Here is a 13,480-nt window from a genome sequence, read left to right on the forward strand (position 1 = left end):
GTTAATATCATTACTTGCTTCACAAAGACTCAAAGAGGATGACTACAAGGTAGACAAATCCATTAAGCAGACATTATATATATATATATATATATATATATATATATAATAAAAAAATAAAAAAAAAGTCTCTAAATTATTGTTATCAAACGTACGATATTGTACGACCAGATTCTGACGTGTACATTTGGGGATCATTAGCTTCCCAACAAACATATAGGGCAAACAGGAACCATGTAATTTTTTTTTTTTTTTATATATGAATTTATGATCATATCCTATCACTGTTTGAGATTTTTTCTATTTCTTTTTCTTTTTGGTAATTGCAAAACAAGTCGGGCCAAGTAAAATGTGGTTGGTGGGGGGGTTTAAAACTAGAAGTGAAGCCATTTGTGTTTGTGATTGGGTAGTAGGTCTCACCTACTTCGCCAGCACACCACTTGCTGGAACAGCGCGGTACGTAATAATTATTTATTTATAGGCATGGGCTGGCAGCATGGTTAATTCCATCTGCTGAAGTGGGCAACTGACATAACTCTTATATTTCTTTTTTAGAATAATTATATTATTGGTTCATGTAGTATGTCATAATTATTTTTTAATCCTTATGGTTTAAAAAGTGCATGGGAAGTCTATGTGAATTAAAATAATTACGTTTTACTCCCTATGTCGATTTTCCGTCCACCAGTTTGACAGAATCTGTTAGCCTTACACGTCTGCGCCACGTGTCGCCAATAAGATGGCGACACGTGTCCATCTTAATAAAAAAATATAAATTTATTAAAAAAAAAAAATAAACTTATTATTATTTTATTTTTTTTAAAAAAAAGGCAGGCCAAGGGGTGGCCGCGCGCCACCCCCAATAGCCTGGGGGTGGGTGGCCTTCGGGCCACCCCTAGATCTACTATCGAGCCACCCCCATTGGCTAGGGGTGGCCTGGCCACCCCTTGGCCTGCCTTTTTTTTTTTTTTTCTTTTTTGTTTTTTTGTTTTTGTTTTTAAAAAAATAAGTTTATTTATTTATTTTTTAATAAATTTATATTTTTTTATTGAGATGGACACGTGTCGCCTTATTGGCGACACGTGGCGCTGACGTGTAGGGTTAACAGATTTTGTCAAAATGGTGGACGGAAAATCGACTCAGGGAGTAAAATGTAATTATTGCATACCACAGGGATCTTTCATGCACTTTTTAAACCATAGGGAGTGAAAAATAATTATAGCATACCACAGGGACCAACAGTGCAATTATCCCTATTTTTTTTATTGTTTATTTTTTTATTTTTAATCTTTTGATATTGTTGGTGAAAAATCAAGGGCCAAGTCAGCCCCTAATTTCAGGAAGAAAACTTGATTTTTTATTTATTTATTTATTTATTTTTATGTGTGTGCGCACATTTATATAAAATAAAAACAAACAATTCTTAAACTTAATTCTATATTAAGAAAAAGTTATAAGTCATAACTGTATACAAAAGTTATGTTTATAAAATCATCTTTAAAAATAACTTCCCTTTCGAATACAAAAGCCTTCTAGTTTATTACAGATAGGGTTGACAGTTTTTAACATGACTCGTGAACATGATACAAAATTAAAAAGTTAGAGTTTGGCATCAAAGGGTTGACCCGCTTGACCCACCGTTAACCCATTTATATATATTTTAAGATTACAATTAAAGAAAAACCTTAATGGTGCGTTTGGGTATTGAATTTTGAGAATTAGAATTGAATTCTAATTCTATTTACAAATATCGAGGTAAGAAATTGTGTTTGAGTGTTGAATTTTGAGATTGAAAAATATTATATTTTAATGGTAAGAAATGATTGATAGTTTAAAAAGTTGTGTATAATGATTGGTATTTTGAAAAGTTGTGTGAAATAATAATTTAAATAATAATAATTTATTATATATTGATTATTTAATTAAAAATAAATAAATAATTTTTTTTAAAAAAAATAATTGAAATCAAAATTAAAAATTAAAAAAAAAAAAAATGAAGCAAGGGTTGGCTGCCACCCTTTTGGGGGTGGCCCGGCCACCCCCAGAGGAGGTCGGGGGTGGCCGCGCAGCCACCCCCAGTGGTCGGGGGAGGCCGCGCGGCCACCCCCAAGGGTCGGGGGTGGTCGCGCGGCCTCCCCCAAGGGTCGGGGGTGGCCACGCGGCTACCCCCAAGGGTCCCTTGGGGGTGGCCGCGCGGCCACCCCCAGTACTCGGGGGAGGCCGTGCGGCCTCCCCCAAGGGTCAGGGGTGGCCGCGCGGCCACCCACAGTACTCGGGGGAGGCCGCGCGGCTACCCCCAAGGGTCAGGGGTGGCCGCGCGGCCACCCCCAAGGGTCAGGGGTGGCCGCGCGGCCTCCCCCCAGGGTCGGGGGTGGCCGCGCGGCCACCCCCAGTAGTCGGGGGAGGCCGCGCGGCCTCCCCCAAGGGGGTGGCTGCCAGCCGGTAGCCACCCCTCTGTTTTTTTTTTTTTAATTTCTTTTATTTTTTTTTATTTAAATTATTAATATTAATTTTTTTTATTTTATATTGATTTAAATTATTAATATTAATATTTTTTTAGTCAACTTTTTCTACGCTGGGTCCCACCAGTAATTTCAAAATTCGGGTCAAAATCCGGGTTTTTGGGCGGGTGGGTGGGTTTTAGAAAAAACCCGGATGGAATAAAATTTCATTTGTAATGCCAAACAGTTCATAAACGATTTCACTTCACGTCTTCACATAAGGATCATGTCCTAATTCCTAAATGGCTAAACCTGGAAACTTTTAAGAAAACTTCTTCGTTCTTTACTTATTTGCAGAGTGGGGAGAGTGCATTCGTCAGTCGTGAAGCTCTTCTGCTTCCGCAAACCTTTTCGACACATTAGTAGAATAAATAGCTTCATGTGTTTTAGTATGTAGCGAATTCCCAAGGCATTGCTAAAATCTTCATCACACTTGATGTTGGTACAGTTTCTGGTTTGGTGACGTGTCGCCTTTTGATTCCCTGTCTCCAAGATCTGCAAAATAGTAAACAACTTGTCGGGGGTGCCAACTGCCGACCAATCCCACTCCGATGCCCAAGTAAGACTCTATAGAAAATTTCATGGAGTAATAAGAGCAGAGTAAAATCAGAGATATTAGAGTTAATTTCATACCTAATATAGCAGCCTATTTATTGGCACACGGTTCTGAGATAATTGGAGTGCTATGATATAATTCAATTAGGAGTCTGATCTCTAGATTGTATGATCAGACTTATCTTTCTAAGAGTCCAGTTCGGGTAGGATACTCCTTGTCTCCTGATCCCCATATTTTATGGGATAATGGTATATCCCGGAAAACCCAGGATAGAGTTCTTCTGCGGATTGTTAGGGATTATAAGATCAAACCTTATCCTGTAAATATCATTCGAATTATTAGGATAAACATTTAAGCATGTTTCATCCAAATCGCCTCGTGGTGATCCTGAGAAAGTCGTTCCCAGGATCAACTGGATATGGGCCTTCAATATGTTCTTCTAGCCTTCCCGAGATGATGATGTTCTGAGGTCGTTTGGCTGTTCTCTTATTCCTAGCCATAGTATCGAGGATATTCACAAGATTCTGCAATGGGTATGCGAGACCCTGATGACCAAGCAGTCCTGCCGAGTCTATTGGATCGAATGGGCCCAAGGCTTGGTCGTGGGCCCACTTGGCTTTGGGAATGATAATTTCCCCAACAGTTACTTCTCAATTCTCTTATTTGAATTTTGAATTCAAGAGAATTAAATAAGGGCAATGTATTTCAGATTCTTCCTCAAGACTTGCATCTTAGACCGTAGCTGACTTTTCCGAAAGGAATGATGACACCTAGATTCTCAGGTAGTTGTCATTCGAAGCGTCATATCAATGATGACTCCTCGAATCTCAATTCGGTGTTGGCGGCTGACTTGATGGTGACACTTCGGTTCTCAGGTACACGTGTTGACATCTGGTGACTTGATGGGTGTTGCTTCGGTTCTTGGGTACGAGTGCCCGGCTGGCGCATTAAATACACCTCCTATATATATATATATATATATATATATATATATATATATATATATATATATATATATATATATATATATATATCTTCTTTCACATTTCATTTGTCACACTTTCAACTTTCTTGCTCCTGCTTCTTTCAAGTGCTCTTCCTCTCAAGCCTTCCTCCCTTCAAATCGAAACCCTTTGAGAATGTCTTCTGGTTCCGAATTCGAGCACGAATCTCATCTCGAGCTCCAAGAGGAGTAGATTCCAACCGGGGAAGCTTAGGTCGAAGAAGGTCCGGTACTGGTGCCTCTCGAGAATCTCTGGGTGGCGATTTTATCTGTAGAGAATGAGTGTGTTCTCTGCCATAACTATGAGATCGGCTCGTCCGTCCGGCTCCACTTTCAAGATCCAGCTAATTGGACAATCAGATGTTGGGACGTCACTCTCTTTGAGAAGATGTTCATGGCTGGACTCCAGCTTTCATTCTCGAAGATTGCTAGGGAGCTTTTCCTGTTCTTGATGATCGCCCTGAGCTAGCTCGTCATGAGTGCTTGGAGGTATCTCTTTGCCTCCTACATTCTGTTGAAGATGGTGCTCGGAACCCGGATGAGCATCCCACAGTTCTTCAACGTCTACCAGCCAAAGATGAAGTGTGATGGGTTAGTGGAGCTCTAGGTTTGCCAGAACCCCCATCTTCATTTGGTTAAAGAACAGTTATTCCAACAACAAGCTTTGGGAGTAGCATATCTTACGAGTTTCGGGGGAGTGGGAGTGTTCTTCCACAGACGAGCTTCCCGAGGATTAGAGGATTCCCCGGGAGTGGAGGCCTTTGGCTCACAATTTGCTGGAGCCCCCACACTTGAACATTGTCGATTGGTCTAAAGTTGCCAAGATGATTTCCTTCTTCTGGCAGGGAGTGAATCAAACGGTCGGCATTGAATTTGACAAGATTGTCACAGATACTGCTTTGAGGGAGCATTTCGGGTACGCCATTCCCGAGGACAAGGTCTTGCTCGACCAAAAGGGCAGATCACTGAAGAAGAAGAAGAGAGGACTGATGTACTCGAGGCCTTTACACTGGGTGGTGATCCGAATAGAAGCAGGGGTGGAGCTACCAAGAGCCCCAAGGTTTCCCTCCAAAAAAAATTAAAATTAAAATTTTACCCCTATTTTTTTTTCTTAGTTTTGCCCCCCAAATTTTATTTCATTTTATTTTATTTTTTTCAATTTGGCCCCCCCAACTTCCAAATTCTAGCTCTGCCCTTGTGAATAAGGCCCTTGGAAAGAAGACTCGTAGACAACCTTTGGCTGCTTCTAGCTCGAGGGGTGTACTTTCGATGCAGGCAGCGAAGCAACTGATTACAACTATAGCTCGAGAAGTCGTGCCTAAAGTTCGCACTAAGGCTTCTCCCATGACTTCACAAGATTTGGGGCCAACAGCTTTAGTAGATCGGGAAGCTGCCAGAACTAAAAGGGTGCCTACTCCGAGCTTCTAGGTGACAGATGAGCAGATATCCGAAGGGGAAAGAAGTCTAACCCCTCATCGGGCAGTTGAGGAGTGAAATGTCGAAGCTGGTCAACAATCGGATACTCCTCATTGGATGAAGACTTGCGTGAGGAAGCGCAAAGGTGCTGAGACAAACATAGTCGGAGGAGTCGCAAAAAGGTCCTGGATCAGGGCTCTAAACGATCATGTGTGCAATTGCCTTGATCAAGTGAAGAGCTTATTTGGTCGCCCGGAGAATGAACTCCCGGAGGAGCCCATATCTGCACGGGATGCCCCAAGTGTCGAACACTTTCTGCAGGAAGACGAGGTGGAAGAGATGAATCAGGATCATTCCGTTTCTCCTCCACCTCCCGAAGCTGAATCTGGATCCTCTCGGGTTGAAGGTCCTTCCGGTTCTGTGCCAGTCCATCCCGAGGTGAATATTCAAACTGAGGATCGACAACGAGCCCGGAATGAAGAGGATCAACCAACTCGGGCTAAAGATGAGCAACGAATCCGGAATGAAGAGCAGCGGCCGACTCGGAATGATCCTTCCTATTCAACGCCAACTGTCGGTGGAGTAGGTTCTTCTGGCCGGAGATCCCCGATCCAATCCCCAAGAGAAGGTCTTCTGGGATGGCCACTAGAGGTCATCACTTCAATTATTCTGGATGACTTCCTCACTGGTGCTAGGACGACAAACCCCGAGAGGTTTGCTGAAGTCCTTGTTCGTTCTCATTTTCTAGTAAGGTTTTCTTTTCTAGGGCTAAAATTCTTTCCTGTACTTAGTTAATTTTTTACTAACTTGTTTCTCTTGGATTTCAGTTTATAGTCAAGGTGGCCGCATTGTGGCGAAAGTTCTAGGCATATATGAATGCCAACCCTTTACTGGAAGTTGCCAAGATGCAAGCCCACATCGCAAGCCTCGAGAATGAGGTTAAGGCTCGAGATCAGGAGATCGAGGCTTGGGATTGGGAGCTCGCGAAGAGCCAAAAACAACGTGAGGCACTTAAAGCTTGGGCACTCGAATCTAAGGCAACATTGGATCGAGTTCTGAACGACTTGACTAGGGCCAATAAGGCTAAAGACCGTATAGCTGCAGAGCTTAGTGCTTTTCAGGCCAAAAGGGTGACACTAGCTGTTGATCTGAACACCACCCGGGGGGAAAAGGAGCAAGCTTCAGCCGAGAAGGATCAGGATGTGGCTGAGAAGAAAGTTGTAGTTGAGTAGTAAAAGCATTCCGAGCACCGGTACAAGAAGTACCACCATTACAAGGCAAAGTTACAGAGGCTGCTACAACAACTCTCATTCGTGCCATGGATCCGAGACCTAGGTTGGGCTATAGGTTTCAATTGGGGATTTAAGAACTTTAGAGCTTTAGTTCTCAATCCCGATCGGTTCAATATTCAGCCCGAGACCGTGACTTCAACATTTCTTGATGTCCCGGATCGAGGACTTTTGGAGCTTGAAGAGTTGGGAGTGCAATTTTTTCCTAATATCCCAAACTGGGGTGATAAATCGGTTTAGGGCAGCTATCCTCCCGGTCAGTTGCTGCAACTGCTCGATGGTCCTTGGCAGTTGCATCTCTAGACTTTGACCTTCTCAAGATTGGCCTTAATGCCTCTCTGTGACACCATGAATCCCAAGAATTTTCTGGATGAGACTCCAAAGGCACATTTAGCTGGGTTTAGCTTCATTTTATATTGCCTCAGTGTGTGAAAGGTCTCTCTCAGATTTTCTACATGGCCGGCTGCTTGTATGCTTTTCACCATCATATCATCGATGTAAATTTCAACATTTCTGCCTATTTGATCTTGAAACATTTTGTTTACTAACCTTTGATATGTGGCTCTGGCATTCTTCAAGCCGAAGGGCATCATCTTGTAGCAGTACAATCCTCGGTCGGTGATGAATGATGTTTTCTGATGTGTTTTAAATAGTACTCGCAAATGCACGAATCGTTTTGCAATATAGTGTTATGCAAGTGCGAGGTCGATCCCACAGGGAAATGGTCAAATATTGGTATCTTGCTTAATCAACCTCATTTTAACCTAGTTCCAAAGGTTTGAGACTTGATTCAAGAACAAAAGACTAAATGAAAGAGATGTAATAAAATATGTAAAATAAAAGGAACTAAGGTTAAGGAATCCACCAAACCAAATCCTACAACTCACACTCTTGGTTTCCACTTGAACACCCAAAGAACATTAAGCTTAGGGTGTTATTCAAGTTTCTTAACCATGAACCCAAGAACCATTAAATGAATCCAACACATTGACAAATCACAAAGAGTACCGATTGAAATCAAAACATCCAATGTATCATTCAATCACAATGGATATCATCCTTCAAACCGATAAAACAATGTATTAGTTGGTTGAAACACATAAAATGTCCTCTATCCACCACTAACCACATTCATTGCAAAAGATAAAGCTTTAAATGAATGGAACTTGAACAACTAACATGATATATCATTAAATGTGCAAGTGGTACAGCAAGGTTGTGAGTGTCATCAATGGAAAGGTTTCATCATCAACCCTAGTTGAGGTTACTAGCCTTCCATGACTAAGAACACCACAAGAAAATGATGAACAACCATGGAAATGAAAGAAAAGCTTTACAAAGAGAAAGTATTCTGAAAATAAACTACTGAATTACACTACAATAAGCACGAAATTAAAACTAACTACAGAGTTTCTGCTCTATTCTTTCCTCTCCTACTCTCTCTACTACTCTCTCAACAAGGGGATGGCTATGGCTTTTATAGAGGAAAGCCATGGCAAGAAATGACTCCTCTACCCTCCTCTAAGGTTCTTCTGCAGCTAGAGGCAACCCCAAACACGAAACCAGCGTGTTCTGCAGCGGAAATCAGAGGGAGGACTACTTTTTAGCTTCTGATTGGGCGTTCTGGCGCGCTCTGCAAAAGCAGTTTCTGGGAAAATTCGATCGATCGACTTCGGGCAAATATTCGATCGATCGAATTTTAAGTTCGATCGATCGACTTGTCAGGGTCTCCGAATTTCCAGTTATCTTCTTATGAAATTTGTCATTCCTCTCTTATTGTCCTACAGAAACAGAAAACACAAAAACTAACCAAAACATTAGAAAAATAACAAGGCTAAAGGTCTAACTAGTGCAAATCAAGGGGTCCAAATACACAATATTTGGCACTCATCAAATACCCCCAAACTTACATTTTGCTAGTCCCTTAGCAAAAACAAGATGAAAAATAAAATCAAAGCATGAAACATAAGTCCTCTTTCGTGGGAGAAACGATTGCATTTAGCATATGCAATAAGCCTTTTAAACCCCTAGGACTCCCTAGTGGACGAGTGAAGTCTCATGAGGGTTTGCCAAAAATGGTACCCACAAACATTGAAATGCCGTATTTATCAATTGAGCGAAAATCATCATTCAAACACATGGTTCACACATCATGAGCATGTTTAACAAAATGAATATCACATTATCATGTTATCAAAAATCGATCAACTCATAGATGGAAAATTGAGACAACACATGTTCAAAAGTGTAAGTTGTGAATAGCATAGAATCATGGGGTTTCGATTTTCCTCAAAGCACATATATCCAAAAATTCGCAGGACTTCCGTCAAATAACCAAGGCTCATCATATATTTATTATCATTTATTATTATTTTGTGTCGGCTGTGCAATGTTTGACTCCCTTAAGCTTTCTAATTGACCTATGTAACGAGTGTTGGGCCAGTGACTCCCAAACCAGATGGTTTTAGGGCACTAGATGTAAAGACATCCCTAAGGGCTTAATTACTCAAGTCAAAAAGGCTACGAAGTCAAACTAGCCAAACAATCATCCAAGCTGAAATTCTCATCTTTTTACGCGAATACCCAATGCTTAATGAGGCAAGGGGCCCGGTTACTCAATGAAAAGTCAAATTGGTGATAAATTTTTTTTTTTGAACAATAAGCCAAAGATTCATCAACAAGTCATCCTACAAATCTCAAGACATATAAATTTTAATTCAAATCTCATACCCCACAGAAACAATGCTAATGTGCTTGTGCTAAATAAATTAAACATGTCAAGTCTCTCTAATCCAAAGATGAGTCAAAAGTTCTTAGATTTTAATGATATACAAAATTCAACATGTTAAACATACCAATGAGGTGCAAACCATATCAAGATGTAACCATGCTCAACTTAACAATAAGGCATATTATTTTTTTTTTTTTTTTTGAATGAATATTAGCAAGGCAACAAAGCAAGAATTAAATGAAAACAGACAGAAATGTCTACCCCACCCCCAAACTAGAATAACACATTGTCCCCAATGTGGCTAGAGATACAGTACCGAAGGGTGATGCAAGTTGGGCACACTGTAAGAGAAGCGCTCCCCCAAACTTGAACGGCAGACACTGTCCTGAAAATCACAACTAAAACACACAAAAAGAGAAAATCAAATGATAGGGAAAAAATGATGAGGGTTGCCTCCCACAAGCGCTAAGTTTTCAGTCTTCAGCCAGACTTTACATCTTGACGACAATCACTCCGAGTAACTCGGGTCCTCTAAAAGGGTCGTCTCAACCTCCGAGCTCTGTAACTCCAAAAATGGCTTCAGTCGTTGCCCGTTCACCTTGAACGTGCTGCCATTTTTTGGATCCTCAATCTCAATGGCCCCATAAGAAAACACTGATCGAACTATGAAGGGCCTGTCCATCGAGATCGGAGCTTCCCTGGGAACAGATGCAGACGTGAATTGTAAAGAAGGACTTTCTGACCAGGCTCAAAAGATCGTCTCAATATGTTCTGGTCGTGAGCCTTCTTCATCCGTGCTTTGTACATCCTAGCACAGTCATAGGCATCGTTCCTCAGCTCTTCCAATTCATTGAGTTGGAGCTTCCTCTGTGAGCCAGCCTTTGTGAGATCAAAATTCAGCTGCTTAATGGCCCAGTAAGCTCTGTGCTCCAACTCCACAGGCAGATGGCATGCTTTCCCGTACACGATACGGTAAGGTGACATGCCAATCGGTGTCTTGAACGCTGTCCGGTATGCCCATAATGCATCGTTCAACCGGAGAGACCAATCTTTTCTTGACGGGTTCACCGTCTTCTCCAAAATCCTCTTGATCTCTCTGTTTGAAACCTCCACTTGTCCACTCGTCTGAGGGTGATAAGGAGTGGCAACCTTGTGCGTGATGCAATATTTCTTCATCAGCTGTTCGAAGACCCGGTTGCAGAAGTGCTTCCCACCATCACTTATAATTGCTCGAGGAGTACCCAAACGAGCAAATATAGTGTCTTTTAAAAACTGGACCACAACTCTGTGGTCGTTGGTCTTGCAAGCAACTGCCTCTACCCATTTGGACATGTAGTCCACAGCAACCAAAATGTACAGATAGCCGAAGGAGTTTGGGAAAGGTCCCATGAAATCAATGCCCCATACATCGAAAATCTCAACAATAAGAATCGGGTTGAGGGGCATCATATTCCGACGTGAAATACTCCCTAGCTTCTGACAGCGCTCGCATGCAACACAATAAGTGTGAGCGTCTTGAAAGATGGTAGGCCAGTAAAATCCGCACTGCAAAATCTTTGCAGCGGTCTTCTTCGCACTGAAGTGGCCTCCACAGGCATGATCATGAAAAAAGGAAATGACACTAGATTGGTCAGGCTCGGGAATGCATCTCCTAATGATCTGATCGGGACAATACTTGAACAAGTAAGGATCGTCCCAGAAAAAATTCTTCACCATGGACAGAAATTTGGACTTATCTTGCCGTCCCCAATGCGAAGGCATTTGACCGGTGACAAGATAGTTCACTATGTCAGCAAACCATGGTGAGTGAGTATGAGCAATATGCATCAACTGCTCATCGGGGAAGGTCTCAGAGATGGGGGCGGCTTCTTCTGTGAAGTCCACGGTAATCCTCGAGAGATGATCAGCCACCATGTTTTCGGAACCCTTCTTGTCCCGAATCTCAATGTCGAACTCTTGTAAGAGCAAAATCCACCGGATGAGGCGAGATTTAGCATCCTTTTTGGAAAAAAGATACTTCAATGCCGCATGATCTGAGTAGATGATGACTTTCGATCCTAATAGGTAGGATCGAAACTTATCCAGAGCAAAAACGACTGCCAGCAGCTCCTTCTCAGTGGTCGAATAATTCAGCTGGGCATCGTTCAGAGTCCGACTAGCATAATAAATGACGTGGGGAAGTTTGTCAATGCGCTGCCCCAATACAGCTCCAACGGCGTAATCGGACGCGTCACACATGATCTCGAAAGGTGTACCCCAGCTTGGGGGCCGAATGATGGGTGTGGACGTCAGAATTGCCTTCAAGGCCCCAAATGCCTTCTTGCAGTCTTCATCAAAAATGAAAGGGGCCTCCTTTACCAACAGTTTGCACAAGGGCCGGGCGATCTTGCTGAAATCCTGAATAAATCGCCGATAGAATCCTGCATGGCCCAGAAAAGAGCGAACCTCTTTCACCGTCCGTGGGGGAGGAAGGTTGGATATCAGATCTACCTTTGCCTTGTCGACTTCAATCCCCCGACGAGAGATGACGTGCCCGAGCACGATTCCTTGTTGCACCATAAAATGGCACTTCTCCCAATTGAGCACTAGGTTCTTCTCTTTACACCTCTCCAAAACCAACGTGAGGTGGTGCAAACACTCCTCAAAAGATGACCCGAAAACCGAAAAGTCGTCCATAAACACCTCCAGGAAACGCTCTACCATGTCAGAAAAGATGCTGATCATGCACCGCTGAAAAGTAGCTGGTGCATTGCATAAGCCAAAGGGCATGCGTCGGTAGGCGAACATTCTGAACGGACAAGTGAAGGTCGTCTTCTCTTGGTCTTCAGGGTCCACAGGGACCTGGTTATATCCAGAATAACCATCCAAAAAGCAATAATACTCGTGCCCGGCCAACCGCTCCACCATTTGATCAATGAATGGAAGAGGAAAGTGATCTTTCCTGGTGGCGGTGTTTAGCTTGCGGTAGTCAATGCAGACTCTCCATCCAGACTGTACTCGAGTTGGAACCAACTCGCCTTCCTTGTTCTGCACGACTGTAACTCCAGCTCGCTTGGGCACGACATGAATGGGGCTCACCCATTTACTGTCAGAGATGGGGTAGATGATGCCAGCATCCAACAACTTGATGACTTCTCCTCTGACGACTTCTTGCATGGTCGGGTTGAGCCTTCTCTGTGGCTCCCTCGATGGCTTGGTGTCTTCCTCCAAGTGTATCCTATGCATCACCACCGAGGGGCTGATTCCCTTATTGTCTTCAATGGTCTAGCCTATAGCTTCCTTATGCTCCCTCAAGACATCTAACAACCTCTCCTCCTGAGCGGTGTGAAGATCTGAAGCTATGATTACAGGCAAAGTCTCTACTGGACCGAGGAACTTATACTTGAGATTGTCCGGTAAGGGCTTAAGTTCCTTCTTTGGAGGCTCAGGTACTGCTGCCTCCTCTTCCTTCTTGCTCTCTAGAGGAGCAAACTCCAAAACAGCATTTGCTTGCTCAAGCAGGACATCCAAGTCCAGATCCTCTTCAAATTGAGCAAGGCATGCTTCCAGGGGGTCTTGAATGCTTGATTCTTCAATGCTTTCCTCCAGGATTTCTTCGATCAGGCAGACATTGTTGATCTCATCACACTCCCTCGGCTGTTTGCTGATGGTGAAAATGTTCAGCTCTACCGTCATGTTGCCAAAAGAGATCTTCATTACCCCCGTCCTACAATTGATCAGGGCGTTAGCCGTAGCTAAGAATGGTCGCCCTAGGATTACCGGTATCTGAACTCCAACGTTCTGTACCGGCTCGGTGTCAAGCACTATGAAATCCACGGGGAAGTAAAACTTATCCACCTTGATCAAAACATCCTCCACTATTCCCCTTGGTATCTTCACTGACCGATCAGCCAATTGCAATGTCATAGAGGTGGGCTTCAATTCTCCTAATCCTAATTGCAGGTAAACTGAATAGGGTAGGAGATTGACACTGGCTCCAAGGTC

This window comes from Alnus glutinosa, chromosome 13, assembly GCF_958979055.1.
Source record: "Alnus glutinosa chromosome 13, dhAlnGlut1.1, whole genome shotgun sequence".
Lineage (NCBI taxonomy): Eukaryota > Viridiplantae > Streptophyta > Magnoliopsida > Fagales > Betulaceae > Alnus > Alnus glutinosa.